Here is a 27,433-nt window from a genome sequence, read left to right on the forward strand (position 1 = left end):
AAGTGGTGCATCTGTCCAAGCTGCCCACAGATACAGCCGTGCTCCTCGACCCCAACATCTACAGGTGTGTGTGTGTGTGTGTGTGTGTGTGTGTGTGTGTGTGTGTGTGTGTGTGTGTGTAAAGGTGGCAGGGTGGTTTAGGGCAGAGAGTTACCATCTCATAACAGAAAGGTCACAGGACAAGGCAGTTTCACGGTGTTGAAGAAAAAGAGGAATGTTGGCAATTTTATCTAAAACAATTCTCCCTCCACAAGATGTTCTTCTAACGATCTTCAGAGGCAATGCCAGTGTCACATCCTGCTATCCAACGACCAGTGAGAAGCCAGTCTCCTTCCATCTTTTCACTCTCTATGTTCTTTTGCTCCCCCATCACCTCCAGAACAATGCTGTGAGTTTAGTGAATCTTGTTTCCAAGGCTCTCTGAAGAATCTACATTAGGTTCTGAGCATATTGAGAAGTTTTAGGGGGAGGGAGATGTTGCTTTTATGTTTTAGGTAACGCAGCTAGACTGAAAGCTTACTGAGGCAAGCTAAACTGACAAAATTGTAGAGATTCTACACATTTCTAGAGAAAGCCTGTCTATACTTCTGAAAATTTGTAATATATTTTTATACTTTGAAATTTTACTGTACTGTAGATAGATGTTCTTTCTCTACCAAACATTTTTTAAATAGGTGTTTTAAAGACTGATAATATTGGTCCATGTGCATATAGTTGACAGTGCTCTGGTTTGATGTCATTAAAGTTTTTTTTTTCCCGGCTTCCACTTGGTGTTAAAATCTTTCAGAATCAGATAACAGCTGAAGACTGAACCATGTCTTTATTCAGCATCCTGTCAGAACTTTGTTTTCATTTAAGTGATGTTTTATGCACTCCAGACAAGGAAAATGTTGAGAGCATTTGAATGTTTTGGTGATGACCAGATGCCTTAAAACAAACATTTAAACTTGTTAATCGAATCACCACCATTCCACATTAGTTTAAAAAAAAATCCTCAGGTTGTAACATTGCATAGCTTTGTGGCTGACCTAAAAGCCAGAGGGTTTATCACAGCTACGGCACTAAACAAGTCGAAGCCAAGTCGTGGCTGTATTACACCCCTGTAAGGGGAAATAGAAAGAAATGAAGCGAGAGACAGTGTTGCTGGCTTCAGGTTCAGACCGTAATGAACAACTCACATGTTCACATTACATATTTGACCAAACTTAATGAAATAAATGTCTGCAGCTCACTTTCAAAATGTGCAACACAAAATATACACTGTCCTTTTAACAGTTAACACTTGAGAAAATACATAAAGCTTACATTTTCTCTTGAATAAACTAACTAACAAATGTGTACTGTCTCTCTAGGAAGCTACTCAGTTAGAAAAACACATGGAAGGCACTTTTACTTTGAATACACTTTATTCGTATATTAACTTTGTCACACATATCGGTTAAGCATATACACATTTAACAAACACTATATCCTTTGAACTAAAACACAATCACACTGTTATTTTCTCCACATACGCTCAAAATGAATACATGTAACATATATATGACTCTCTGTAAAGCTACCAAGCATACTACATCAGGATGAATGCATTCATGTTTAGCTGCCTATATCACCTGCTAAAGTTACTCTAGACACAGATATTCTACCAGCAAACTATTCCTTGAAACATCTTGTAACATAGAATATATATATATATATATATACACACTATATTACCAAAAGTATTCGCTCACCTGCCTTTACTCATACTATGAACTGAAGTGCCATCCCATTCCTAACCCATAGAGTTCAATATGATGTCGGTCCACCTTTTGCAGCTATTACAGCTTCAACTCTTCTGGGAAGACTGTCCACAAGGTTGAGGAGAGTGTTTATAGGAATTTTTGACCATTCTTCCAAAAGCGCATTGGTGAGGTCACACACTGATGTTGGTCAAGAAGGCCTGGCTCTCAGTCTCCGCTCTAATTCATCCCAAAGGTGTTCTATCGGGTTCAGGTCAGGACTCTGTGCAGGCCAGTCAAGTTCATCCACACCAGACTCTGTCATCCATGTCTTTATGGACCTTGCTTTGTGCACTGGTGCACAGTCATGTTGGAAGAGGAAGGGGCCCGCTCCAAACTGTTCCCACAAGGTTGGGAGCATGGAATTGTCCAAAATGTTTTGGTATCCTGAAGCATTCAAAGTTCCTTTCACTGGAACTAAGGGGCCAAGCCCAGCTCCTGAAAAACAACCCCACACCATAATTCCTCCTCCACCAAATTTCACAGTCGGCGCAATAGAGTCTGAAATGTACCGTTCTCCTGGCAACCACTGGTTATAGCGAGGGACAACTGTATTTGTCATGCTGCCCCCTGCAGGTGTGTCTGAGCTATAGCCTTGATTGCACTTGGCAGAGAACAACAGATCTAGTGTAGCAGTACTCAAACATGTACCTGGATGAACACATTGTTCAGCCCTTCAAAGATCTCAAAAAATGTACAGTAGCTCCATGTTTTTCTGTTGTGTAATGATACTTTGACACATGTATGGATTGGTACATATTATGTCTTTTCCCTGGATCCTTATGTAATTACTGAAATATGTGTGGCAACACTGCAGCTGTGAATTTCTCAGCCGCAAAATCATGTAGCCAGACACCCACACATGCATGACCACTGAGGACTATCACAGAGATTTGAAATTCTGGTTTATTTTACTTTTATTTTACTTTTATTTGGTTTATTTTATTAATCATGATGTCATGGGCCTTCTTTGTTATTTCATCCACTGGCAGGTTGTCTATGTCACACAATAGTTTATCTACCTTGTCATGCTGGATATTCTTTACAAACTCATCCACCTTTTCTTTATCCCATTTACCAATTTGCACCTGCTTTTTAGTGTTTGTGACGAAAGGGGCCCATGTATCCATTTTTAAGCTGTCTATCTGATGACAATCTCTTCCATGGTTCAATAACGATATCAAGAATAATCTGCGTTAGCTCATCAAACATGCCAACATTAGAATTTCTGGTTCTGTAAGGGGGGATGTAAGCAGCCAAGAGCACAAGATTTTTATCATATTTCAATAAGTGTCTATTTATTTTTAAACATACACATAAATCACTATTTATCGACTTTTGCACACATTTATCTGCGATTTCATCTCTCACAGCAATTATCACTCTCCCTGACTGCCAGTTTGTAAACTTATGTCGGTTCCTAACAAACATTTGAAAACCCATCGATTAAAAATTTTCCAACATCCCCAGGGTATCTATGTCATCCATTTTAGTCTCATTGAAACACAGTACATCATGTCTTTTACATTCGTCAATGAAGTCAGAAATCTCTATTTTACTTCTTATTCCACAAACGTTCAGTGTAAAAATATGCAACCCAGGGTGTTCAGCTCTCCACTCACCGGGTGCCGCCTCCTCTGTCTGTGCCCAATGCCTGTCCTTTAAATCAATACCGAAGGATTTGTAATGCACATCATCATACCCAATCCAAAACAAGTCATCGGGGGTGTTAATAGTGACATAATGACCGTCCTTTTGGCAGATAACTTTGCCGTCTCTCACAAACGTCTGTTGACATTTCTCCTTGGCACAGTTGAAAAGTCTGTATCTCAGATTTGTGAGATCATCACTGATGAAGATATTTTTGTAGGAATCGTTATTCCTCAGCATTACTTCAGTCCTCATCAGGCCCACTTTCTTCCTCCTGCTCACAAATGTCACTATCGTCGGTTGGATCTTGCCTTGCTTTCTTGTGCCCCCCAGGCAATTTACCGATAACGAAATTTATGACGATAACCGACGTCACTTTGCTCATGTCGGTATGTTCGGTATTTAAAAAACAAAACAAAATAAAAGTCGTTTTTGTCTTTTTTGGCTGTGTGTAGGTAGGCATGTTCATGTCCCTTTAAGACACTGTACTACGTGTACAGCATAGATATAGAAACGTAGATGTCGTAGATGCCGCGTTTGCTATCTGGCGATACATCAGCGGAGCCGCCATATTGGTAGGGGCAACAGAGTGGGAGCGCCCGGAAGTGAGACAGCAGACCGCAGTGAATATGCCAGCCTCATGTGCTGCTTTTGAGTAGAAAATCGACAAGGTGGGATAACCTTTCACAGGTACAAGTGGCAGTTTCATTGTATTGAACTGTTTAGAGTTAGTGATCGTAAAATGTTGCTTCAAACTGTCATGAAAATGAGCTGACACTGTGGTGGTGATCTAACGCGAGTAACCTCACATCACCAGCCTCTTACTCCAGGTTAGCTAGCTTACTGAGTATATCACTAAAGTAAAGTTAAATGTGATATTTTGATCTTTTTGTATAATTTAGTTAATAAAAATGTTCAGAGGAGTGTGTTTATGTTAGCTACGTCTAGTAAGGTATGCACTAGCTGCATCATTCAGTAACCGTTAATGCTACGGCTTGCTGATGGCTTTGTTTTTTGTCAAAGGTTCCCGAGTGATCCTGAAGTTCGGAAAGCTTGGGCCATAGCTGCCAGGAGGAAGGATTTTAAGCCCACTGAGACCACACTTCTCTGCAGCTGTCATTTCAAGGCAGAGGACGTTGACAGAACTGGGCAAACCATGCGTTGCAAGGACTGTGTTCAGTTTTCAGTTTTCCCGGCTATCCGAACTTTCATTAGCTGTCACAGATTTTCCTACGGGAGTTGACTTTAAATCTTTTTATGTGTTATTAAACACCTTAATAAACACACTGGTGAAGAAAAATGTTGGTAAGGAATTTATTCCCAGATTTTCATAATATTCCCTGACATTTTTATTGTGTTGCTTATGTTATTTTATTATGCTGTCATTATGTGGCATTGTGTGTTATGTGGTATTATTTTAATCATTCTCAACTTAATATTTTACATTTTATACTGATTGCTTGTGGATGCACCTATGTACCCAGGTCTTCTGAAAATAAGATCTTGATCTCAATGGGACTTACCTGATTAAATAAAGGTTGAATGAATGTGTATATTGTAATTAATTTTGTATTCCATATCTGAATTAATGAAGATGAAAATGATGGTCTGTGTAGGCCAAGCCAAGAGTGCTGAAAAATAAATGATTACTACAGGTGACAACGTGGGCAAGCTTAAGTGTGGAGTGGAAACGGAACAACAAACTTAGGTCTTTCACATGTTGTGAAGATGGAAAAAATAGGATTTATCATGTGTCTTGGGTGTGTACAGATGAACTGACTGGGTGTTCTCTTAACTGGAGTCTGAGGAAAAAATAGTTTTGTTCTATTTATTATTGAATTGATTTTATTATTATTAATAGAATAACAAGCAACCAGGTGGCTTTGGTGGCTAACAATACAATGATTATAGAAAGCTATATATTTGGAGACACTCAAGTTGAAATTGTCAATATTCTTTTACATTTGATGTTCCCTATTCATTAGACAGTAGCCTGCATATCCCTGAGAGGTAGAGCTGATTAGACCCACCATCAGTATCTGAATTTAATTCCAATAAGTAACCAGTATCATGTTCAAGTTCTCGCATTTATAACAAGTCAAATTTCTTGAAAATCGGTTCAGGATTAAGCAAGTGACAGTCGGTTTACTCTGGGGTTACAACGTTTAGAACGTTAGCTTCCGCCCTGCGCAATATGGCGGACCGAGAGACGCATAGTGGCGATGTACGGCAATAGCGAACGCGGCATCTACGTTTCTATATCTATGGTGTACAGCGTGTGTAGTCACGTGACTCCACCCCCTCCAGTCTGCAACAAGAAGGGAAAGAGACGCTGAAGAAACGGAGGACGGTTCAAATATGTAGAAGCGGCTGCGGCTGCAGCTGAGGTAGTCGAAGTAGATTCAGTCCAGGAGGACTTGCTTGTCATATTTTATACTTTTAAACTTTTAAACTGATTGTCAGTTGTTCAATAAATTTAACTAAAAGTATTTAATATGTGTTTTCTTGAGTTATTCTCAGACAGCACAGAGTTAGAGTCGCACTTCTCAGGCATGCAAACTTGTCGCCTTTCGGCTACAATCGCCGTTTTTTTTTTGGTCAGTTGGGTCGTTCACGTGAATCTCGTAGTTTGGAATAGACGCCTGGCTTCCGAGTCCGATGGAAAGTTTTAACGTTAGTTTGAAGGAACCGCCTTACGTTAAATTAGACCTTGCATAACGTTATGCTTCGAGCAAAATGGCTAACGTTAGTTAGCAAGACAAGCGGGCCATATGCTGCTGGAATTTCCATTAGCAAGATAGCGAACTAATTATCCAGCTAACGTTAGCTAGCTCTAATGTTAATTCCAGCATGGTCTGCTTGTCTTGCTAACTAACGTTAGCCATTTAGCTCTAAGCATATGTTTGCTATGTAAGGGCCTAGCAACTTCCGTTCCCCGTGACACTGTCACCCTTTTTACTCTGAGGAGTCCACTTATCGTTATTGAGGTGAGGTGCTCAAATATATCGTGATATTGATTTGAGGCCATATCGCCCAGCCCTACTTTCTCCACAAGTTGGTCCTCAGTGTCTTTGCCGGCCTGTTCCTCCTCAATCCCGCTGATGCGCACATTTTCTTTCCGACTATACTGTTCCAGTTCATCCTCTTTATATCTGCTCTCCAGCATGTTTTTGTCAAATTTGTAACTGTCCACTGATGTCAACAGTTGTTTCTGCACAGCTTTAACTATTGCCGGTACCGCTGCTTTGATGGTGATCAGTACGATTTTGGTCAAATCTTTGGTGCCAAAGTCAGCCAGGACTGAATCAGTTTCAGCTTCAACTGCTGCCATTATGTCTGTATGCAGGGCTTCCTCCCGGGTCTCACCTCTCATACCCTTAATGACCTCCTCATCCTTACGTCTTGTACCTGTTTGAAAGGAACACTCCAGGTCTCGGAGCCTTAAGCCTCCTCCCTCCTGGTGGTCCTCGGGTTCCACTTACGGTACCGGGGCTGGGCTTTGAACCCCCGGATTTGCCTTTTTGTGTGATTGTGTGCGTCAGACAAATGTCCCCTGTTCATACTTTCTTTAGCCTCTATCTCGTGGCTCATCGACGGGGCATTCTCGGTGTCCCCTTTTCCCCATCTTCTTTGGTCCTCACTGTGCCATCCTCCTTGGGTTGTTTTGTTTTAGAGCGCAGAGAGGCTGATGAGGACACCATTCCTCGTTCAGGGTAGGTCTACTTCCAAGCTTAAGTTTGCAACTAGTTCGGTATTTTTACCAGAAAAAATTGCTTGCCGTCTAGTCAAACTTGAGTGCAAGTTAGTCCTCTCTAATGATGTTAGATCTAAGGGCTATTAAGTTTTTCCAAAGTTTTTCAAAAGTTCTGCTGCACTCATCTCACACATTCAAACCAGCTGCCGCCATCTTGATCCAATGCCTATCTAGTCTTTCACTCTGTTTAATGTTAGCCTTTGGGCTAACTTTTGAGTGTGATATGATTTCTTTTTTATGTCAACTGCCATAAAAAGAAAGAAGAAAGAAGAAAGCTGCAAAGCCAGTGGCAAGTCAAGGCAGGAGCATGCGCCACCGACAGGGTCAGTGTGACGGTGGCAGGAGCAGGACAACATGGAGGAGAGGGTTTCCCGGTGCTCGTCAGCCTCTGAGATTACATTCTGCCTTCTGCTTAGAAATGGTAAGTTTACAGATCACAGCAACTTCATACGATGTACTGTTAGCCTCTAGTGTCGGCATAATATGTTGCACATATACATATTCCCTTGTTAGCATAGTTAGCATTAGCTTGGAGCTTATTTGGCATTGCTAGCGTTAGCTAACATTGTTTGCTTAAATGTACTTAATGCAAATATTAAAACAAGACATCGTGACATAACATTCCCGTTTCTGTTGTAAGAGAACTGCATAACTGTTCAAAATTATTCAATATAGCATTACAACTACAGAGCTGCCAAGCGTCACGCTTTGAGTGTGACAGTCACGCAATTTGACCCATTCTCACACTACACGCCACACTTGACATTTCTCACGCTTATAGTTCCCCATTCAATACTCTATATTTATTTTTTCATGATAATAAACTTTGGTTCTCGCGGCGTGCCGTAGTTCGAGTAACTCTGATTGACTGACCGAGATAACCAATCCCAGACCAATCCATCAGTCCTTTGTGCCTAAATCTAACCAACCACGGAAGGCACCACGGAATATAAACCAATCAGAAGCAACGTAAGGCAGGTCTTGGCGTCTCTAACAGCGTACCTGTCAGACCTGACCAGTGTGCGCGCCCACCGGGTCAGGTCTGCCGGATCTGACAGGTGCTTCTCCGGCTGTCAGTTGGACCTTTTGAAGAAGGAGGAAGTTACCTCCAAAACTGAGTTTTCAGACACCCTTAAAATTTTACACAATCTGAAAGGGGAAATATTTGTGGAAAAATCTTTTTTGTGTTTCAAAAGGTGTGGCTGCATTAGACAGATACAAAGAAATACAAATTATATTTTTTTGTTTATTGTTTACAAGAAAAAATAACAAAACTATTTGTAAAGGGAAATCTTGTACCTATTTTTTATTGAAAATAAACGTCACATTTATAAAATATTACTAATATAATACAGTATTTTGAATTATTACTTGTTTAAACTAAACATGTAATAAGTAAGGGATAATGCCCGACGAAGTGTCCATTATCAGAAATTAATGGACGACGCGGAGGCGTGAACCATCCGACGCGAAGCGGAGGCTTATACCATGGTCACTTACGAAAGAAATAAATATTAAATCAATTATTAATACGTTAATGTTGTTTTTTACCGTTAAAATAATAAGTTTTTCACAAGAAGCGGCTGAGTGGACTATTTAATATCTCTCGTTGTGATGCGTTGCCAAGGTAACTGGCTCTGGCCACAGAACCTGCAGCTCGGTCGGCCGCAGCTGTTATATTAGGCCTAATCAGTGGAGGGAAGTGAGATGATTGCTTAACGTTAGTGCCAAAGCACTGTTAAAATTGGTTACATGTAACGTTAGCTTTGGCCACAGGACCCTTCTCGATGTGCATGCCATAATTACATGTCAGCAACTATGAAAACAAATTTCCAGCCGCAGCTGTTATATTAGGCCTAATCAGTGGAGGGAAGTGAGATGATTGCTTAACGTTATGTTACGTGATAAAAAGTATCATTTCAGAGGGCAAGTGCACCTCCGCTTGTGTGTGTCCAGAGGATGATGCGAAATTTTGTTTCAAAGAATCAAAGTCCACAGATAGTTTCCTAAATCGTTTTTATTGCAAGAAATATTATCCACCATTCACTCTGATCATTAATTATGACGAACTATCTAAAATTAAATGCAACGTTGCCGTTGATTGTGAAATTTGATAGAGATACTGGCATGTCCATCATAGTGGCATTTGAAGTACGGAGATTTAACGTTTGTGGACCCTGACCACTGCTGGTTGGGACGTTGCGGGACGACAAAATGTTGCTCCATTCTCGTCTCTCCTGGACTGACGGAGCCCAATAAGCCTTCAGGCTGCTTTCACAGCGATGCCCCGTCACAGACATGATCTGGCGTGTCTCCAGCCCGGCGTCTGAGAGTCGACCCACAGCCGTGCTCCGGAGGCTGTGGTTCGTGTAAATCCGCGACAGACTCGTTGTGATATATAAACTATAAAATGACGTATGTTAACATATGTTCTGAGTTTCTGTTGCCAAGGTTACCAACTGGCATTTGAGCCAGCGCAATAATTTAGAACAATCAGGCTATTTGACTGGAACTTTTTTTTTTACAGGTGTCCTATAACACATTTTAACAGACACCCTGCAGCCAATCAGAATCGAGTATTCACCCAGACCATGGTATAATTCAAATTATTTTATCATATTAGTAATATTCCTATTATAAAAGTATATCTCATGCTGACATTCTGTATGTTGAGTTTTAGTAGATCATATATTGATTTGACATAAATACCTTGTGTGTGTGTATATTCATTGCACCTATCTGAAGTCCTATGGGGAAATAAGTAGGTGATCCCAAACTTTTGACCGGAAGTGTAACATAATTATCCATAAGTGCAGTGTTATAACTACACCTCTGACGTTTATAACAAACCAAACTGTGTGAAAATCGGTAGAAAATTGAGCAAGTTATGGTTATTTAAAAAGTACATGCACCACTACCACACAATGTTATGGGTGAGCGAGCTGACTGTGGCAAGATGGCTGCCAGTGCAGACGTGCAACTCCATTGGCCGGAAGCGCGGACGAGACATCTATCCTTTATTATAGATATCTATGCAGCTGACACTCAACAGTTGATCATGGACAGCACTGATGTTCGCTTCTTTTATTAAATGCACAAAACATTCAGTCTCTTCGTCTCCCCACAAATACCTTACGCTATCCTCCGCCGCCATTTTTTGAAGACTGTAGCGAAGAAGTGTGATGTGGTATCCGGTCCAGTCATCGTTTATTCGCAAAACCTGTTTCCACAGCAAAAAGTCGCATTTCCTTTTATCGATACGCTGAGAAATCCCCCCCCTCCAAGCGTAAAAACCTTTTTTTCAATTTTTTTTTGATTTCTGGCGTTTCCATCCAAGTTTTTTTTTTTCCCGCAATTTTTGAAAATGCGAATAAAAATAGGTGGATGGAAACACGGTTAGTGATTTAAAACACTACACACCAACAGAGAAGCCAGGATCTATTAAGTAATATTTTGTGTTCTTCTGCACATACAGAGGCTCTCAGACGCAGTCCAGATTCATACAAATACATAGACTATACAGACATAAGTATTGTTCCACCTCCATGTTTCAGCTACAGAGCTTTTCTGAGCTCTCACTCTAAATCCAGAGGCATTAATATGGAGTTAATGGAGTTCAAAATGTTGAAATTGTCTTCCCAGTGAAAAAGATTGTACCACAGTCATTGCTCAGCTGTGTAAACCATGGCTGACCAAAGATATCAAATCTCTTTCCAAGAGTCAACTTTGGGGGACTGGTGCATAAGAAACCACAAAAATACAGGAAAAGCAGCCACACACACACTGTCTACATTCATTCATTCATTTTCCAAACGGCTTATCCTCACAAGAGTCACGGGCACTGTCCACATTTGTAATGAAACAATTTATTTAATAAACAACAGACTGTGCCTCTACTGGTTCTGTTCAGTGTGTTTTGTGAGGTGTTGGTTGAAGTATCGTTTACGAATAAAGATTTTACCACAGATGGGGCAAACCATGTGGGCTGCCTTGTGTTTGTTTAGGTGGGCTTTCCACGAAAAGCGTTTTCCATACATGGAGCACTCAAAAGGTGTTTGGCCGGTGTGGATCCTCATGTGGTTCTTTAGGTGCCAGTTCTTTGCCACAGACTGTGCACAAGCACGGGCGCCCCTCTGCGTTCCAGTGCCTTCGTTGGGCTCTGTTCTCAGGGACAGAAGTGATCGACTCCAGACTGGGGGTCCGCTCCGGCTGCTCAGATGGAACACCCTTTTTACACACTGCTGGGGAACACACACACACACACACACACACACACACACACACACACACACACACACAGACACACACACACACACACACACACACACACACACACACACACACACACACACACAATGATGCTTGGAAGCTGACCGGAGCCTGTCAGCATCACTTCATGATGTTGATAAGATCCATGCAGCAGGATTGCAGCCACACACAAACACACATTGTCAATTTGCATTTGCTATTGTGAGCAAAATAAAGTTTGGGTTGATGAAAAAAAAAAAGAACTTTATACCTTCCTCCTGGCATAAATCTATATGAGTCAATTTTGACCCATAACAACACAGATGTCACTATGGTTAATGATATTAAAAACAATAAATAAATAAATTAATTAATTAGTACGGTGTGATCTAATATTAATCTTTAATAGTCAGATAACAAAATTATCCATTGTCGTCACTGTATGAAATATAATGGAGTGAATTTAAACATGTTTATAATTGAAAATGAGTGGTATTGTAAGATGAAAAGATGGTAATTAAGGTGGGATTCATTTCATGAAACAGAGTTCAGGCCAATTATAGCCAGGCTTTCTGGCCAGGTTAATCTCGCAAGATAATCCACCTTTCATGAAACCCAATAGCTGCTAAATCCAGGTTTAAAGCCTAATCCACCTTTCGTGAAATAGGCCCCAGCTCCTTGACTTAGCTTACTTTCTGTAAACAATAAAATAAAGTGTAAACAAAAAAATGGCAGCTGTGAAATAATACTGCAGTCCCATGCTTTATGACTTCTTCTGCCTTTCCTTGTCCTTTGGCAGATTGGCATTGAGGAAGACAAGTGATCTCAGTTTTGTGGAAAAAACAAAGCAATTGCCAGTGTTTGGCGAGCTACTTGGAAAATGTAGTGAGCTAAGCTACCAGTTACTCTGCATTAAATGAAGCTTCACTGCACTAAAGCTAACCTCTAGAGAAATGTACGCGGCGTCAAACAGAAACGGTCGGCTACATGTACAGGTCCGTGAGCGGCGGTGACGTCACCCGCTGCTCCCAGTTAGATTTCAAACTGCAGCAAAACCTCCGCTGCGTTTAAGGTTTAGAAATGCCTGGGAAAATGTAGCTTCTGCGGACGCTACCACGCTATTTGATCAGTAAAATAGTTTCAAGTGGTAAGATGAAAGGTCCATGGGGCTCACATATGATATTGAAAAGACTGTTTACATGAATATGAATGCAAAACAAGTTATTGACTATTCTATTCTAACACAGGAAAACTTTAAAATATAAAATACGCCAATTTATCATCTCATTGAGAAAAAATAACATCAATGCCTTGATAGTAAATGATATAGAAATCCCAGAACCCAAATCAGTGGCCTCAAATACTCACTGTCCATCTCTGTCTCCAGTTCGAAGCGGGGCTTTTGGCTCTGGTGCTCGTCCACCAGAGCGTCCACCAGTGTCTCCTCGGCGGCTGCAGCTTTAGCCATGTTGTTCCTGCGGTCCTGTACTAAAAGAAATTGCACTTGAAGACCTAAGAGTGATTTGTTAATGCAATATTTCACAAATGCATGGGGTGTCCGAAAACTTTTTTCCACCACTGTACATCCATTCTGTAAAATTAGGAGAATAATTTTGGATTCGAGTGTGTAAAACGTGAAAGAGTGAAAGGTGAAAAGTAAAAATTATACAAATTAGTTATTCTAAAGGCTTCAAATGTTTTCCGGATAAATCCATCAATTTTACATTGTAAACTCCCTGTAAGCAGGAGGATTTTATGGGTAAACTTACCCTTTATTCTTACCATCTCACAAATTTAACGAGCAAACAAAGTACCAATACCAGCTGAAGACATCGAAATAAAAAAAGAAGCTAAGGGTTAAATCAAGCCTATCAGTTATCAGAAGAGTCAGTTAATTCCTGAATCCAAGATATCTTTAAATACTCATGCATGTATGAGGTGTATAAGGCAACTCAGATGCCTACCTCTCTCACAGTGATGCAGTGTTTGATCTTTTCTCTGAAGATGGAAGGTAAGTGGATAAGCTCAGCCCTAAAGTCGATTCCTGCAATGCAGAAAAATATGCTACGTTCACAATCACATATAGTACATTTTTCCCATTCACCTACATAATAACATGACTTGAGCTACCAGCTAGATCTTCAGCTAGAGCATCCTTCCTTGCATCAGTGTACTGTTTTGCTAGGGGAGATTTTCCCTCATATGCTCCCCGCACATTTGGCAAAACAGTGGCGAAGCCCTCCCTGAACCCATGACAGAAGCTATGTGTTGATGGATGGATTTAGTCAACCTCATCAAAAACCTGTACAATAAATATTTTAAGACATTACAAATTACATTCCTATTAGCACTGAAATTTCCGACCATAAACTTCAACTGGAGCTGGTTGTAATGTAATAATGGTCTCACCCTCCTTACATTTGCATACAAACTGTTCTGAAACTTGATCTGCTTTTTGAATGACCCAGCAAACAGGTATCCAACCATGGCTTCAGTGAGTCCACAGTCCACTGTCTCTCCATCCACGTCATTTTCTGAGACACAACATACACATATGCATACATCACAACAGTTATTGGTAAATGAATCTACCACGCGCGCACGCACACACACGTAGCTTTCTATGATGAGAGAGAGACCGGGATCTGACACATTAGTAGGAGATGCAGGTCTTTGGAGCTGTGCCACGGACGTGCACGAACACTGCGTTACCTTGTGTTCTCCTACCTCACCTCTGATAAATGTCCGAGTTACGCCACTGAATGTGGAAAAAAGTCACCAATTAGGGAGAAACTATCCGTGATTTTCCCCGCAGCTATGCTACATTTTTACCTTAATTAAAAAGCTCCTAAGTAATTGTGATAGTTAACCACATGACTTGACTTTTTACAAGTGAGAATGGAGACTCTCCGCCTTCCACCTGCGTCTCATGGCTGAAAACCAACCTAGCAACTTCAGTGTAGGACTCGGCGGCCATGCCGCCTGTGTCCCAACTCTCGTCTCTGCGCACCGCGACACAAACGTGCTAAGGCCAAGCAAAAAAAAACTTTGGGTTCCGGTTCCTTGTCATTTAAGGGCATGAGTAGTAGGGAATTTATTTTATTTTTTATTTTATTTAGCATTTTAAGTATGGGTAGGGGGGGATTTATTTTATTTTATTTATTCATTGGAAGGATGGGTAGGTAGGGATTTTATTTTATTTTATTCTTTTTTTTATTTTCGGAAGCGATGTATGGGTTGCATTTTAAATATAATTATTTCAATATTTGCATAAGTTACCACCTTTTTAACGGACAGAGCAGCGTTATTACTAGCAGAGGGAGGTGTCTCTGGCTCGCATTGCAGCACTATGTACCTGAAGTAGTGCTGGGTATTGATTCAAATTTCAAGAATCAATTCAATTCCGATTCACAAGATTCAGAATTGATTATCACAATTCAATCTGATTCGATTCGATCCGATCCGATATTGATTTGGTTAGTTTTATTAAAAAGCACTTTGAGCTGTTACTGAATTACATGCCTGTCTAGTTATGCAACACATTAATACTTGTATTATATTGTGTCATTTGACAACAAATTAATATAGGTATTGATAATTAAAATGGCTGTAAGACTAGCAAAAATGGCTAGGACCACCTTTTGTAGCCCAGAGGAGAGTTGCTCAAACACTTGGTATGTTGTGTTAGTGTATGTTTGAGTTGTAGAACATAATAAATGATCTTGCAGGAGTAGATGTTTACCAGTAGGCGTGACTCAAATAATTTAACAATATTTTAAATTATTATTTGTTTTAAAAATGTAAATTACTTATCAAACAGACCTAACTATTCAACTACCAGTGAAAGAGCAGTAGTATGCATGTGATAACACAGATAAGTCAAAAAAAAAAAAAAAAAAAAAAAAAAAAAAAATAGCCAAAGTGATACCTCTTCTCTGAATAGACAAGCTAAGCCAGTGTGCCGCTGTTAGTCAGTGAAAATAGATGGGAGTGGGAACTCTTTGCTTTGTTACTCTTCGCTTTGTTTGTCAGTGCGCTGCTGTAGCTGGAAAGTTTCTCTGCCTTTTGGACTCGTACGGTGCCGGTGCAGTTGTTGTACGTTCATATTCCACACAAATGGGAATTTAAATGAAGATCGATTCAAACTTGGAGGATCGATCTTTTCAACACAGGTCTATCCTGAAGTCAAATACACCCATCACGCCCACCACCATAGAGCCAGGCTCCGCGGTGGGGGCAGCAGGCAAACATGACGGATCCCCCGTCATGTTTGCCTGCTGCACTTGCAAATCAACAATGGCAATGTTTCACCTCTTTCACTACATCTGCAAAGGTTTTCTCTTGTAGTCGGATTATTTTCGCTGGTGGTTTGCGAGGACAAATCACACACACCGTGCGGAAGTCCATTCTTTCCAGCCAGTGCTGTCGGTGGTGCGTGATTCCATGAAGTTATTTTCTGAAGTTACGCGAGAACATCACAAATAAGGCGAGTGCAACATACATCAAAATAAAAGCCCTGCTTAACTTTTGACCAATGCCAACAAGGTCACACTCGGTCGCATAGTGCCTTTATTTTATTTTTTTATTTATTTTTACACAGAGGCCAATAAAATAATCTGACTCGGGGGTTAAATGGGACAGTCGGTCGGGAACCGGAACCCAAAGTTTTTTTTTTTTGTCTGGCCTAACCGGCAATCTTTTGTTTACACGTCGTAAGATTGAATATGTTATATAATGTTATCCACCTATCAATTTTCGCCGACTTCGTTGTGAATAAAGCTAGCTAACGTTATCAACTTGCTCAAATGTTAGCTAGTTAACTCGCGGCCGTTACATGGTCCATGTTGCACAAAAAGCCGAATTAATGCAGAACATTTACGCAAATGGCAGCCAGCAGCAACCATGCAACATTAGTTAGGGTGGGCAGTGACTTAATAATACAATCTAAGGATGAAACTGTGACCTTTAAGCTACTGAAGCAGTACCTGCAACATGCTGACTCACCGAGATGCCATGCCTCACTGTGGAGGAAAAAAGGGGTGCACTCCCCAAGTCCGCAGGGGGTCCATGGGTGAGCGCCAAAAAAAAAAAAAAAAAAAAAAAAAAAAAAAAAGAGTGGAGAAAAGGGGCTGTCTACCCAAGTCTGCAGGGACTCAATGGGGGAGTGCAAAGGGGGAAAAAAATCGATCGACAGCAGCCCCGTGAAAGTAATAAAATATGACGAAATGAAACGCAAAATAATTGTAATGGCAGGTGGAAGTATTTCACTGTCCTACACTGACAGTCACTTGACCAAACTCACTCTAAAATAGCGGGAAACGAGAAATGACATGCAGTTAGCTCACATTAACGTACATTGCCTGAGTTAGGCTCGCTTGTTTAAGTTAAATACCCGACAGATTTATGAACAGGAATGTTACTTACCTCTAAATTTCCTTGCCTCTTCTTCATTTATTTGTAGTCCAGCTTCAGTTATTTTTTCAATTAGCTCATCTGTGGACAAGCTTGATAGAGGAGAAGTGGCCAACATGTCCACCAGCCTCAAGAGCAGGGTTGCCAGGTCTGTGAGACAAAAGCAGCCAAACAGCAACTCAAAACCAGCCCAAAACCCGCCCAACCCGGTATAAAAAGGGCCCAAAAATCAGCCCAATACCAGAACTCAAAATATGCCCATAAAAATCCATATAGGCTATGTTGCTTCCAACAACAGTCCAAGTCCAACAGCATTGCTATAATTGCAAAATGCACTATAATATCTATAAAATAACACCATAAACATTAAAGGCAATTTCCCGAAACAGTTCTTTCACCTATTTAATTTACAGTATATCAGAACTTAAAATATAATATGGGATACCTTACTTCAGCTGAGTGGTGCTGATGATGTGATTGGTCATGTGCTGAGTGGCCTCACACAGCATTGGCATATTATTTGTCTGTGGAGCATGTGACATATGTGGATAGTTTATATGCTGATCTGGCCCGGACTCAGTTTGACAGGATTTGCGCATAAACATTAGTCATTCAAAATATGAATCTTTATTCATGTCTGCCCAAGCCCAACCCGCGGACAAAATTTGTTACCCGCGGCTACTCTTAAAAAGTAGCCCAATTTGGCGTAAAAAACGCGGACTTGGCAACCCTGCTCAAGAGGCCGAGGATTCTGGGACACCGACCCCTGTTGGTCTGAAGTAATAACAGGGGCTGATGGTGTTAGCTGCACCATTTGCTTGTACCTTACGTTTGTTAAAGTACATCTATGTACCTTTTGCTATAAGCTATGAATTTGTACCTTCAAAATTAAACAAAGGTCCACAGTTGTCTACCTCAAGGACCATTTCTGTACCTTACAGGGTACTTTTCGGATTAATGTACCTGTGGGTACAGAAATGATAACGTTATTTCTCTGTGTGTAGTTACTTCCAAAAACTGTTTATGATGTAAAGTGGTTACTTCAGTGTTGCATGATATAAAGGTGGTGAAACTAGTAACAGTTTGACTGAAAATCTAGCAAGCTATGATTCATCCAAATGTTTGATACCAACAGTTATTGCAATGGTTAACCTAAGCCAAAAATATAAACTGCATATTTTGTCAAAATATGTATCATAGATGACAGAATACAACTTGTTAATGTAGCAGTTGTACTGACTATAGGCATATTAGGAGAGCATAAAACAACAATTTTGTTTGTCTATGAACCTAAACAAGTGCAAAATGGGAAAAATGATGGTACATTGTAGAGATGGGATTTACGGCTCTTTGAAGGGAGCCGGATCTTGAGGATCCGTTCCTTTCAAAGAGCCGTTTGAAAGACTGGCTCATTTTTATATTTATTTATTTTTAACCCATTAAGACCCAAACATTACACATGAGACTAATAGATAGATAGATAGATAGATAGATAGATAGATAGATAGATAGATAGATTTTTATTGTCATTGCACAATCATATACGTATAATAATGCAACGAAATTAGGGCTCAGTCCTTTCGGTGCAGGGGAGAATAGAAAGCATTGTGCATCTTGCTAGTTGAATAGCCAAGTCCAGTAATAGATGGCTGCAGCCATGTCTCTGATAGGATGCTGCAGCGAGAGCAGCATATGGCCCAACCCAATGTCCACCCTCACACACTCACTGACTTTGAGTCCGTGAGTGCTTAGGGTTGTCCCATTGACAAATCATGAAGTGCGTGAGGGATCTCTCGCGGACTTTTTGAGCCCTTAATGCACCCTTTCCGTAAGTGGGCATCTCTGCAGACTTAGCGGAAGGGAATTACCCATAGTTCATTGCATTGTGACGTATGACATGGGGAAACCAGCTGGCGGCCGCTATAAGAGCGAAGTGAAATGAGCGAATTTGTAAACAATCCAATCCAATCCACTTTATTTATAAAGCACAATTTTAACAAACACAACATTTTCCAAAGTGCTGCACAACAAGATAACACACCACAAGATAACACAATACACAATAGGATAACACGATAAAATAAGATCAAATAAAATAAGATTAAATAATAATGAAATAAAAGATTATATAAAATAATAAAATAAAAGAATAATACAATTATAATTTAAATAAAATAATGTAAAATGCACTGCTCGCACAGCATAAAAAGAAAAAAAACATGCACACATAAAATCATAAATCCTACATGGTATCAAAAAAAAAAAAAAACCCCAAAAACATGGAGGGTGCAATCAGCAGTGACGCCGCAAAAAAGAAAAAGTTCTCATGTGAGTATAATATTTTATATAAGATGGCCTTCAGAAATGAAGGAAATAAGCAGATAGGCAATGCATATGTTTTTTTTTATCTCTTGGCAAGCTCATCAATGCCTTTTGTGGGAGTAGATAATTTTTTTATGCTGTTTTTACGACTCCTCAAAAATACCAAGCAAACGTAAAATAAAAAGTCCCAAAGCTGCGATTGTGAGAAACATGATGCATCGCTGTTGACACCCAAACAATGGGCTGTCCCATTCCCTTTTTATAGTACTTCAGCCCCTTGCAGCCTCACGCACTCAGTCACTTTCCAGGTGTAGCTACTTAAGTCAGTGAGGGCTCAGGGCTCAGGGTTTAGGGAGGAGATTGAGATTCAGCCTATTTCTCCCCCTCTGAGGCAGAAATCCTTATGGAGGCTTACGAGGAGGTGAAAGATCAAATAAAAAAGAAGGGCAACACGGCCACTGCTATCAGACAACAAGAGAAAGCGTGGCAAAGTATTGCAGACCGCCTGAATGCGTAAGTAGTGCGCAAATACACACTCACTGTTCCGCTGAAACCATCACAATTACAATCCAAATAGTTAATTAACATCTCCGAAAACGTAGTTGTACTCTGATTATTACAGTTTTTTTCAATTGCTTACACACATTTTCAAAGCTCTGTGTCTTTTTCTCAAAACTTTACACACAAATCCAACTACTGCTAACACAAAATGCAAAAAGCGCCCTATCTACTGCAAAATGAAACACAGTATTCAAAATATCGTAAACACATCTCAAAAGCTTTGTCTCACATCACAAATACATTTCCCATTGTGTCACATACTTGTGTATATCATTTACACACTGTCGCTCTAAATCTAAAGCTCTTTTGTTTCTATGGATTTTTTTGATATATTGCCATATAATAGTGAAAATCCAGTAGCATGCAAATAGAAGTCAACACAAGCAATAATGGAACCAAAAATATTTAATTTTCTGAATAAATCAGTTGCTGTTGTGGATGCAGCATTGTACAGCATATAATCAAAAATCAAAGCAAAGTACACCAACCATCAAATATGGAGGAAAGTGTGAGTGTGTGAGTGTGTGTTTGTGTGTGTGTGTGTGTGTGTGTGTGTGTGTGTGTGTAACTGCCGGTTCGGGATGAAGCACTCAGTTCACACAGACGGTACCCCACATCTTGACCAATCACGTGCGGCTTTCACAGAAAAAATAACCGGCTCCTGAAAAAAAAAAAAAAAAACGGCTCCCAATCAGGAGCCAGCTCCCGCCGTTCACTTCAAAGAGCCGGCTCTTTCGTTCGCGAAAGACCCATCACTGTTCCAAAGCGTCCTCCACGAACCTGGACTCCTCGTCCTCTGCGTCTTCCTCTGACTCCACTGGCTCTCTCTGCATTGTTGTTTGACAGATAGTTTGACCTTTGACCTTTTTATAGGCCTATGTCAAGGAGTGATTGGTTGGTGTTCAGTAAAGCAATTATTGTTTACATATATGAGGACAGAGTCTGAGGCACTGATGAATAAGTGTGGCATTTTGATTGGTTGTGTTTGAAATGGGAAATCAAGTTACTTCCTGATAGATTTTTGTGTGTTAGCTAGAGAATTGTGTGTACTGATTGGCAAAAAGTGAATAGTTAAATTGAAAACTGTCAAGGCTGAGAATTAGTTTATGGTTTTGCTGATTTGAGGTGAAGTTGTGAGGTTTGAGTGAAAGAGTTTAGAAATAGTGTGATATATAAAGGTTTTGTGTGTAAGCAATTGAAAAAAACTGTAATCAGTTGAAATTGTAAGTGAAATTGACTGCAGATGTGAGTGAAATTGTGTAAATGTAACTCTATCAGACTGTATAACAATTTGATAAATAGATGAGCTCACTGACTGAATTGAATTTCCCTTTAGGATAAATAAAGTTCCTCTTATCCTTATATTTGCCCCTCATGCTCCATGCTCCTCTGCATGCACATCAAGATAAAATCCCCCTCAGGTGCCCATCAGGTGGGTTTTTTGAATAGGAAATCCTTTCACAGCATTATGTTTAGGTGAACATGATTTTTTGATATTGTCAATTAATGAACACTGTACACTGCTTGTGATGTCAGTTGATTGGTTTAATAGTCTTCATCTTATAATTTCAGATGGTCTGCAGTGCTGACTGTCTGATCAGCAATGTTGTGGCAAAGTGGCCTGGCTCAGTCCATGACTCCCGAGTCTTTCGTACCTCCGGAATCTATCAGCACCTATCACAAGGTGAGCCACACAACCTCTATTAATAACCACTTTTTACATCATGGTTGTGTCAAGAATGTCACTCTATTTATGAGGTTGTGATGATGAGATTTTGTATTGACAGGTGAATTCTCTGGTGTGTTGCTGGGGGACAGGGGGTATGCCTGCCAGCCTTTTCTCCTGACACCACAGACCACCAGGGAGCACAGCAGGCCTGCAGTCCTGCCCATGCCAGGACAAGGGCCAGGACTGAAATGACCTTTGGCCTCCTGAAGGTGCTTTCACTGTCTTCAGGACTTAAGGGTCAGCCCTTTGAGGACATGTGACATCACTGTGGCCTGTGCTGTCCTCCACAGTGTGGCCTGCCTGAGGAAGGAGAGGGCCCCCAGAGTGCCATCACACACAGACTGGGACAATCATGCATCTTCCCTGATGACGACAGCGGTCGGCTGCTCAGGGACCAATATGTGTTAAATTATTTTAGTTAACATGCATGCTTTAAATTTAAGTTAAATATGTCCTGCAGTGGCAGAGATGCATGCCGTGAATTTCAGTTAAATATGGCCTGCACTGGCAGAGGAATTAAAAAAAAAAAAAAAAAGATGTGTAATTGTATTTAAATTGATTTGGCCTCTTATGTTGTTTGTGCTGTATACTGTGTGTATACAAGCTTGCTACTCCATCCATTCATTTGTCTGTTCATTTGTTGTGTATGGATTTGTCCTGCATTTATTTCAGTGTGCAGACATGCAGGGTGTATTACATACAGACCTTTGAATGTGTCTTTATTTTTGTGTTGTGTAATATGCTTTGATTCTGTGCTTTCTATCATGTAGAGTCACTGTGTGAAGGAGCTGATGGTTTACCTGCTTTGATTTATCCTTATTCAATAAAGGAACGTCATGTTACTCTTTGATGTGTATTTATATGGGATGTGTATTTTATAGTCTATGGGAAACTGTAAATTATCTAATGATTGCAACATCTAAAATCATCATTTATCATCAAATTATCAAATTAGCAACACAGCCAACACTACCAAGCTAACAACACACTTTTTAGCCGGCATTTTTAGGGGCGCTAACGTTCGCTTTAGCGGACATTAGCTAAGGCTAACGAAAGACTTTTTTAACAACATGCATTTTGATGCCCCGGTCTTGGTCGCGCAATCTCCTGGAAACTTTACAGGAAGGCGGTGGCCCTCCGACACAGGATACACTCCTGCAGAAGACTTGGCCCTGGCCTTAAATAAAGGCAGGCCTGCTGTGGAGGGGATCCGGGGGGGGGGGGGGCATCTACAGACTCTGCCCCTTATGTGGACTGTCTGATTCATTATTAAAGGTCTGACATTTTTGTCTTGCAGTGTCAGGAAGGGCCATGATTTTGGTCCAGCCACCAGATGATCCAGTGAGTATTATAATTGAATGACAACTGTCACCACTATAGGTCAGTACACTAAAAATTCCACTGTTCTATTGAAGGTGCAGGTGGAGGGCCTCGAAGGTGATGCTGAGGCAGATGGAGATGAGGAGACTGTGTCGGTGATGGAGGTATCATGTCAATCATCTGTACAATAAATAGGCCTACTTTTTTAGACCATATTGACTGAGACATCAGTGATGTGGTTGTCATAGAAAATATAATTTCCCAACAGGAACAAGCTGACCACAGTCAGCCTGCTGGGATCCAGGCTGGCAATGCAGTGAGTATTAACTGAAGGCCATTCGTCCCCAATTAAATTCACAATTCCTGCTGCTGTACTAATTTATATGTGTTTAACAGACTTCAGAGAATGTGAGACCACTTTATGCCACACATCTCCGAAAACAAATTGAGTTGGCAGACAAAGAGCTTAAACTAAAAGATAAAAAAAATAGAGTTGGCAGAACTGCGGATCAGAAGAGAGAAAAGGATGCTGGAATTGGACATCCTAATGGAAGAAAAGAAGATGAGGAAGATGGACTTGGAAATTCAACTGCTGGAAAAACAAATATGGTCATCATTTCAATGCAAACTGTGAGCATTATTATAACACACTGTGGTAATCATATTTTCCCCTCTCTCAACAACTGACTGAATAAATTTTTTTGGAAATGCATGTCATCTCTTTCATTAATGTACAGTAGGCTCAATATAGTTATTCTTCCACTGAAATAGTCTGGGACCAATTAGTTGTACATTTTTCATTGGTTTTATTTAGTTATTCATTTTAAAAAACCTTATTTAAAAAATAAGGCAAAAAAAAAAAAAAAAACATGCAAAAAAATTGTGCGCATAACGTTCCCTGAGTACAGTCCCCTCAGGGTTGTCTGGGTATCCGTGTGGGATGTCATCCCACTCCTGCATCACTTCCACTGTGGGAGCCCTTTCCTTTCTGATGCATGCGATGTTATGCAGGACAGAGCATGCGACAGTGATGTCGCATGCTCTGTCCGGTTTGACCCTGAGGTGGTGCAGGCACTGAAATCGGGCCTTCAGGACCCCGAACGCCATTTCGATTCTTGCCCTGGTGCGGACATGGGCGTAGTTGAAGTGCCTTTCAACAGGGGTCTGGGGCTCTAGGAACGGGGTCAGAAGATAGGGTTCACATGGATACCCCTTGTCCCCGAGGAGCAGGCCAGGGAATTCAAAAAAATACAATAGATAGGGCTGCATTAATACATAGCAGGGTAAAACGTTGGAAACTATCTTCATGAACAAATCGGTGTGACTACCTAGTTCCAGCCTCTGGGCCAGCGAGCAGGATCTAAATATCCTAGCGTCATGTGCCGACCCTGGCCACAATGCCACAACGTTGGTCAGTATTAAATCAGCATCACAGATCATCTGAAACGGTAAATTAAGATATGTTAATTAGGGACAGCGTGCACAGTGAGCACTCACTGAATGGCTTATTGGCCAATGCGCTCAGTGTTATAGGCCTATATCTGAACGCACCCTTAATGTAGCCTACGCAATTAGCCTAATGTAAATACATTTTATATTAACGATGACTCATTCTTACTTGCACATTGATGCTGTGGTACCACTTCCTATTCACAAAGTCCCCCTCATGGTCTCCTGAGGGCTTTTTGATCTTGATGTGGCAACAGTCAAGAGCACCAATTACATTTGGGAATCCTGCAAAAATAAATCAAACTAATAGTTTAATTTACTGCTCAAAGGTTACACATAAGTAGGCCTATTATTATTCTATCTTGACTTAAATTCATGTTACCGCCAATTTGGTAGAAGTCCTCCTTTATATATTTTCGTTCCTTGTGTCCTGGGAACTTGATGAATACAGGCGCAAGAGTCTTGAGGGCAAGGTATACGGTACTTTGCGGATTGTCCTGCAAACAGTGGCTTTGCTGAGATTCTCTGCATCGCCAACTGTATACAGGAACGAACCACTTGCAAAGAATCTCATAGCGATACACACCATTTGTGGCACTGTTAAGGCATGGCTCCTTGCGGTGCGGTGTGAAATTCGGGGGCCAAGCAGACTACAAATGTAGCGTAGGCCGTCCCCCGAAAATCTGTATCGCTCATATAACCGATCATCATCGAAAGGAAAGGGGTCATACCTGTCCCTAAACACCCTTTCCCTTCTCAGTGCCCTACGCAAGATCAGCGCCTCTTCATCTTCGACCTACGGCAAAAAAGGACAAGCCATGGTGAAGCTACAGAACCAGCCAGAATCACTCCTACACAGGCTTTTGTATTACTCTTATCGTTGACTTAATTGAAAACACCCTTGCTATGTTGTCAGCCATTTTTGTTTTAAATCTCAAGAAAGTAGGGTAATTTATTATTAAACATCTAACAATAATATTTACTACAATGTTATAAAAGAGTGACAATGATTATATCACATGAGCCATTGTGAAACAACTATTATTCATGGTCACACACTATTAGAGTAATATAATTAAACTGATTATATCTGAATGCATTTATTTTCATTTTATTTGAATGTAGCATAATTTGAAATTAGTCCATGTGATAACAGGTGTTGAATTAACAAAGTCATTGGTTTACGATTGGAGTCATTGACTAATAGTAATTTCACAAAGTTGAACAACAGGGCACTGGATTAATTTAAGCTTGACTTCTAGCCTGGTCTGGAGCAGGCTAAGGCTTAGGCTAAGTTTCCATGGTAATTAAGGTGGGATTCATTTCATGAAACAGAGTTCAGGCCAATTATAGCCAGGCTTTCTGGCCAGGTTAATCTAGCAAGATAATCCACCTTTCATGAAACCCATTAATCCCTAATCCTGGCTAGATTAAGCCAGGATAGCTGCTAAATCCAGGTTTAAAGCCTAATCCACCTTTCGTGAAAAAGACCCCAGCTCCTTGACTTAGCTTACTTTCTGTAAACAATAAAATAAAGTGTAAACAAAAAAAATGGCAGCTGTGAAATAATAGCGGCGGTGACGTCACCCGCTGCTCCCGGTTAGTTTTCAAACTGCAGCAAAACCTCCGCTGCGTTTAAGGTTTAGAAATGCCTGGGAAAATGTAGCTTCTGCGGACGCTACCACGCTATTTGATCAGTAAAATAGTTTCAAGTGGTAAGATGAAAGGTCCATGGGGCTCACACATGAAATTGAAAAGACTGTTTACATGAATATGAATGCAAAACAAGTTATTGACTATTCTATTCTAACAACAGGAGAACTTGTTCAAACAAAAACAGAAATTGTAATCTCAGAAGAACTAACACCTGTCAAAAAATGGGAATATTTGAAATATAAAATACACCAATTTAACATGTCATTGAGTAAAAATAACATCAATGCCTTGATAGTAAATGATATAGAAATGACAGAACCCAAATCAGTGGTTCCCTGCATGGGGAAAACTTTTTTCCACCACTGTATAACAGCTTATCTCTCATATCAAGTGGTATTGTAAGATTAAAGGTCCATGGGGCTCACACATGAAATTGAAAAACACTGTTTACATGAATATGAATGCAAAAAGGAGTTAATAGGGTGAAAAACAATGTTGGATGATGGGCTAATCGTTGTTTTTTGACTATTCTGGGCTATTGACTATACAATTCTAACAACAGGAGAACTTGTTCAAACATATATTCGAAGTTTAACTCTAGTCTAATTAAGAATGATGATTACTGTCAAAAAATTAAATCACTAATTACAGAAATTGTAATCTCAGGAGAACTAACAACACCTGTCAAAAAATGGGAATATTTGAAATATAAAATACGCCAATTTACCATGTCATTGAGTAAAAATAACATCAATGCCTTGATAGAAAATGATATAGAAATGACAGAACCCAAATCAGTGGCCTCAGAAATACTCACTGTCCAGCAAAATGGCATTCTGATCCTGGTGCCCCTGCTGGTTGTCCGTCTCCAGTTCCAAGCGGGGGATTTTGGCTCTTGTGCTTGGGCCGTGTCTTGTCCACCAGAGCCAGCGTCTCCTTGTCGGCTGCAGTTTCAGCCATGTTGACAACCTCGGAGCTTGATTTCCTGCGGTCTGCAACAGATGCGACGTTTCACAGCTTGACTTAAATAAGAATGTTTCAGAATCCAGCTGGTTTTTAAAGGATATAAACACAATGCAAGGTATACGGTACTTTGCGGATTGTCCTGCAAACAGTGGCTTTGCTGAGATTCTCTGCATCGCCAACTGTATACAACCCCTGGCTCTGAAAACTCAGAGCCAGGGGTGTAAACTAACTTTTTGGCTCACTGGCCAAGGGGGCCGGTAGATGATAAAAATCTACCGGCCAAGCAATTTTTTTTTACCGGCCAAAACAACAAATTGCCTTTTGTTGTCACATATGCATCTGTTTTAGTACTTTTAATTGAGATAACAATATTATATTGAAAAACATGTTTAGAGAAGAGGCCAAAGTAAGATTTAAAATACATTTTAATATTTTGTTGTTGTGAACAATTATTTTTATTTACATTAACTCTGTAATGTAAATGGCGGCATGGAAGGGACCTCATTTTCTTGTATGTCACTGGTGAGATCATGCAGCCCATCGTGCACAGCACCATCGATGTGGTGGGCGGAGTCAAGGAGGGGA

General features: G+C 40.4%; 1 pseudogene; it reads right to left on the reverse strand.

Moving 5' to 3' along the window:
* Positions 1–6,349: 6,349 nt before the first annotated feature.
* On the reverse strand, positions 6,350–26,842 carry LOC115372902 (putative nuclease HARBI1; annotated as a pseudogene).
* Between the last annotated feature and the right edge of the window lie 591 nt (positions 26,843–27,433).

The sequence above is a fragment of the Myripristis murdjan genome, chromosome 15 (genome assembly GCF_902150065.1).
Source record: "Myripristis murdjan chromosome 15, fMyrMur1.1, whole genome shotgun sequence".
Lineage (NCBI taxonomy): Eukaryota > Metazoa > Chordata > Actinopteri > Holocentriformes > Holocentridae > Myripristis > Myripristis murdjan.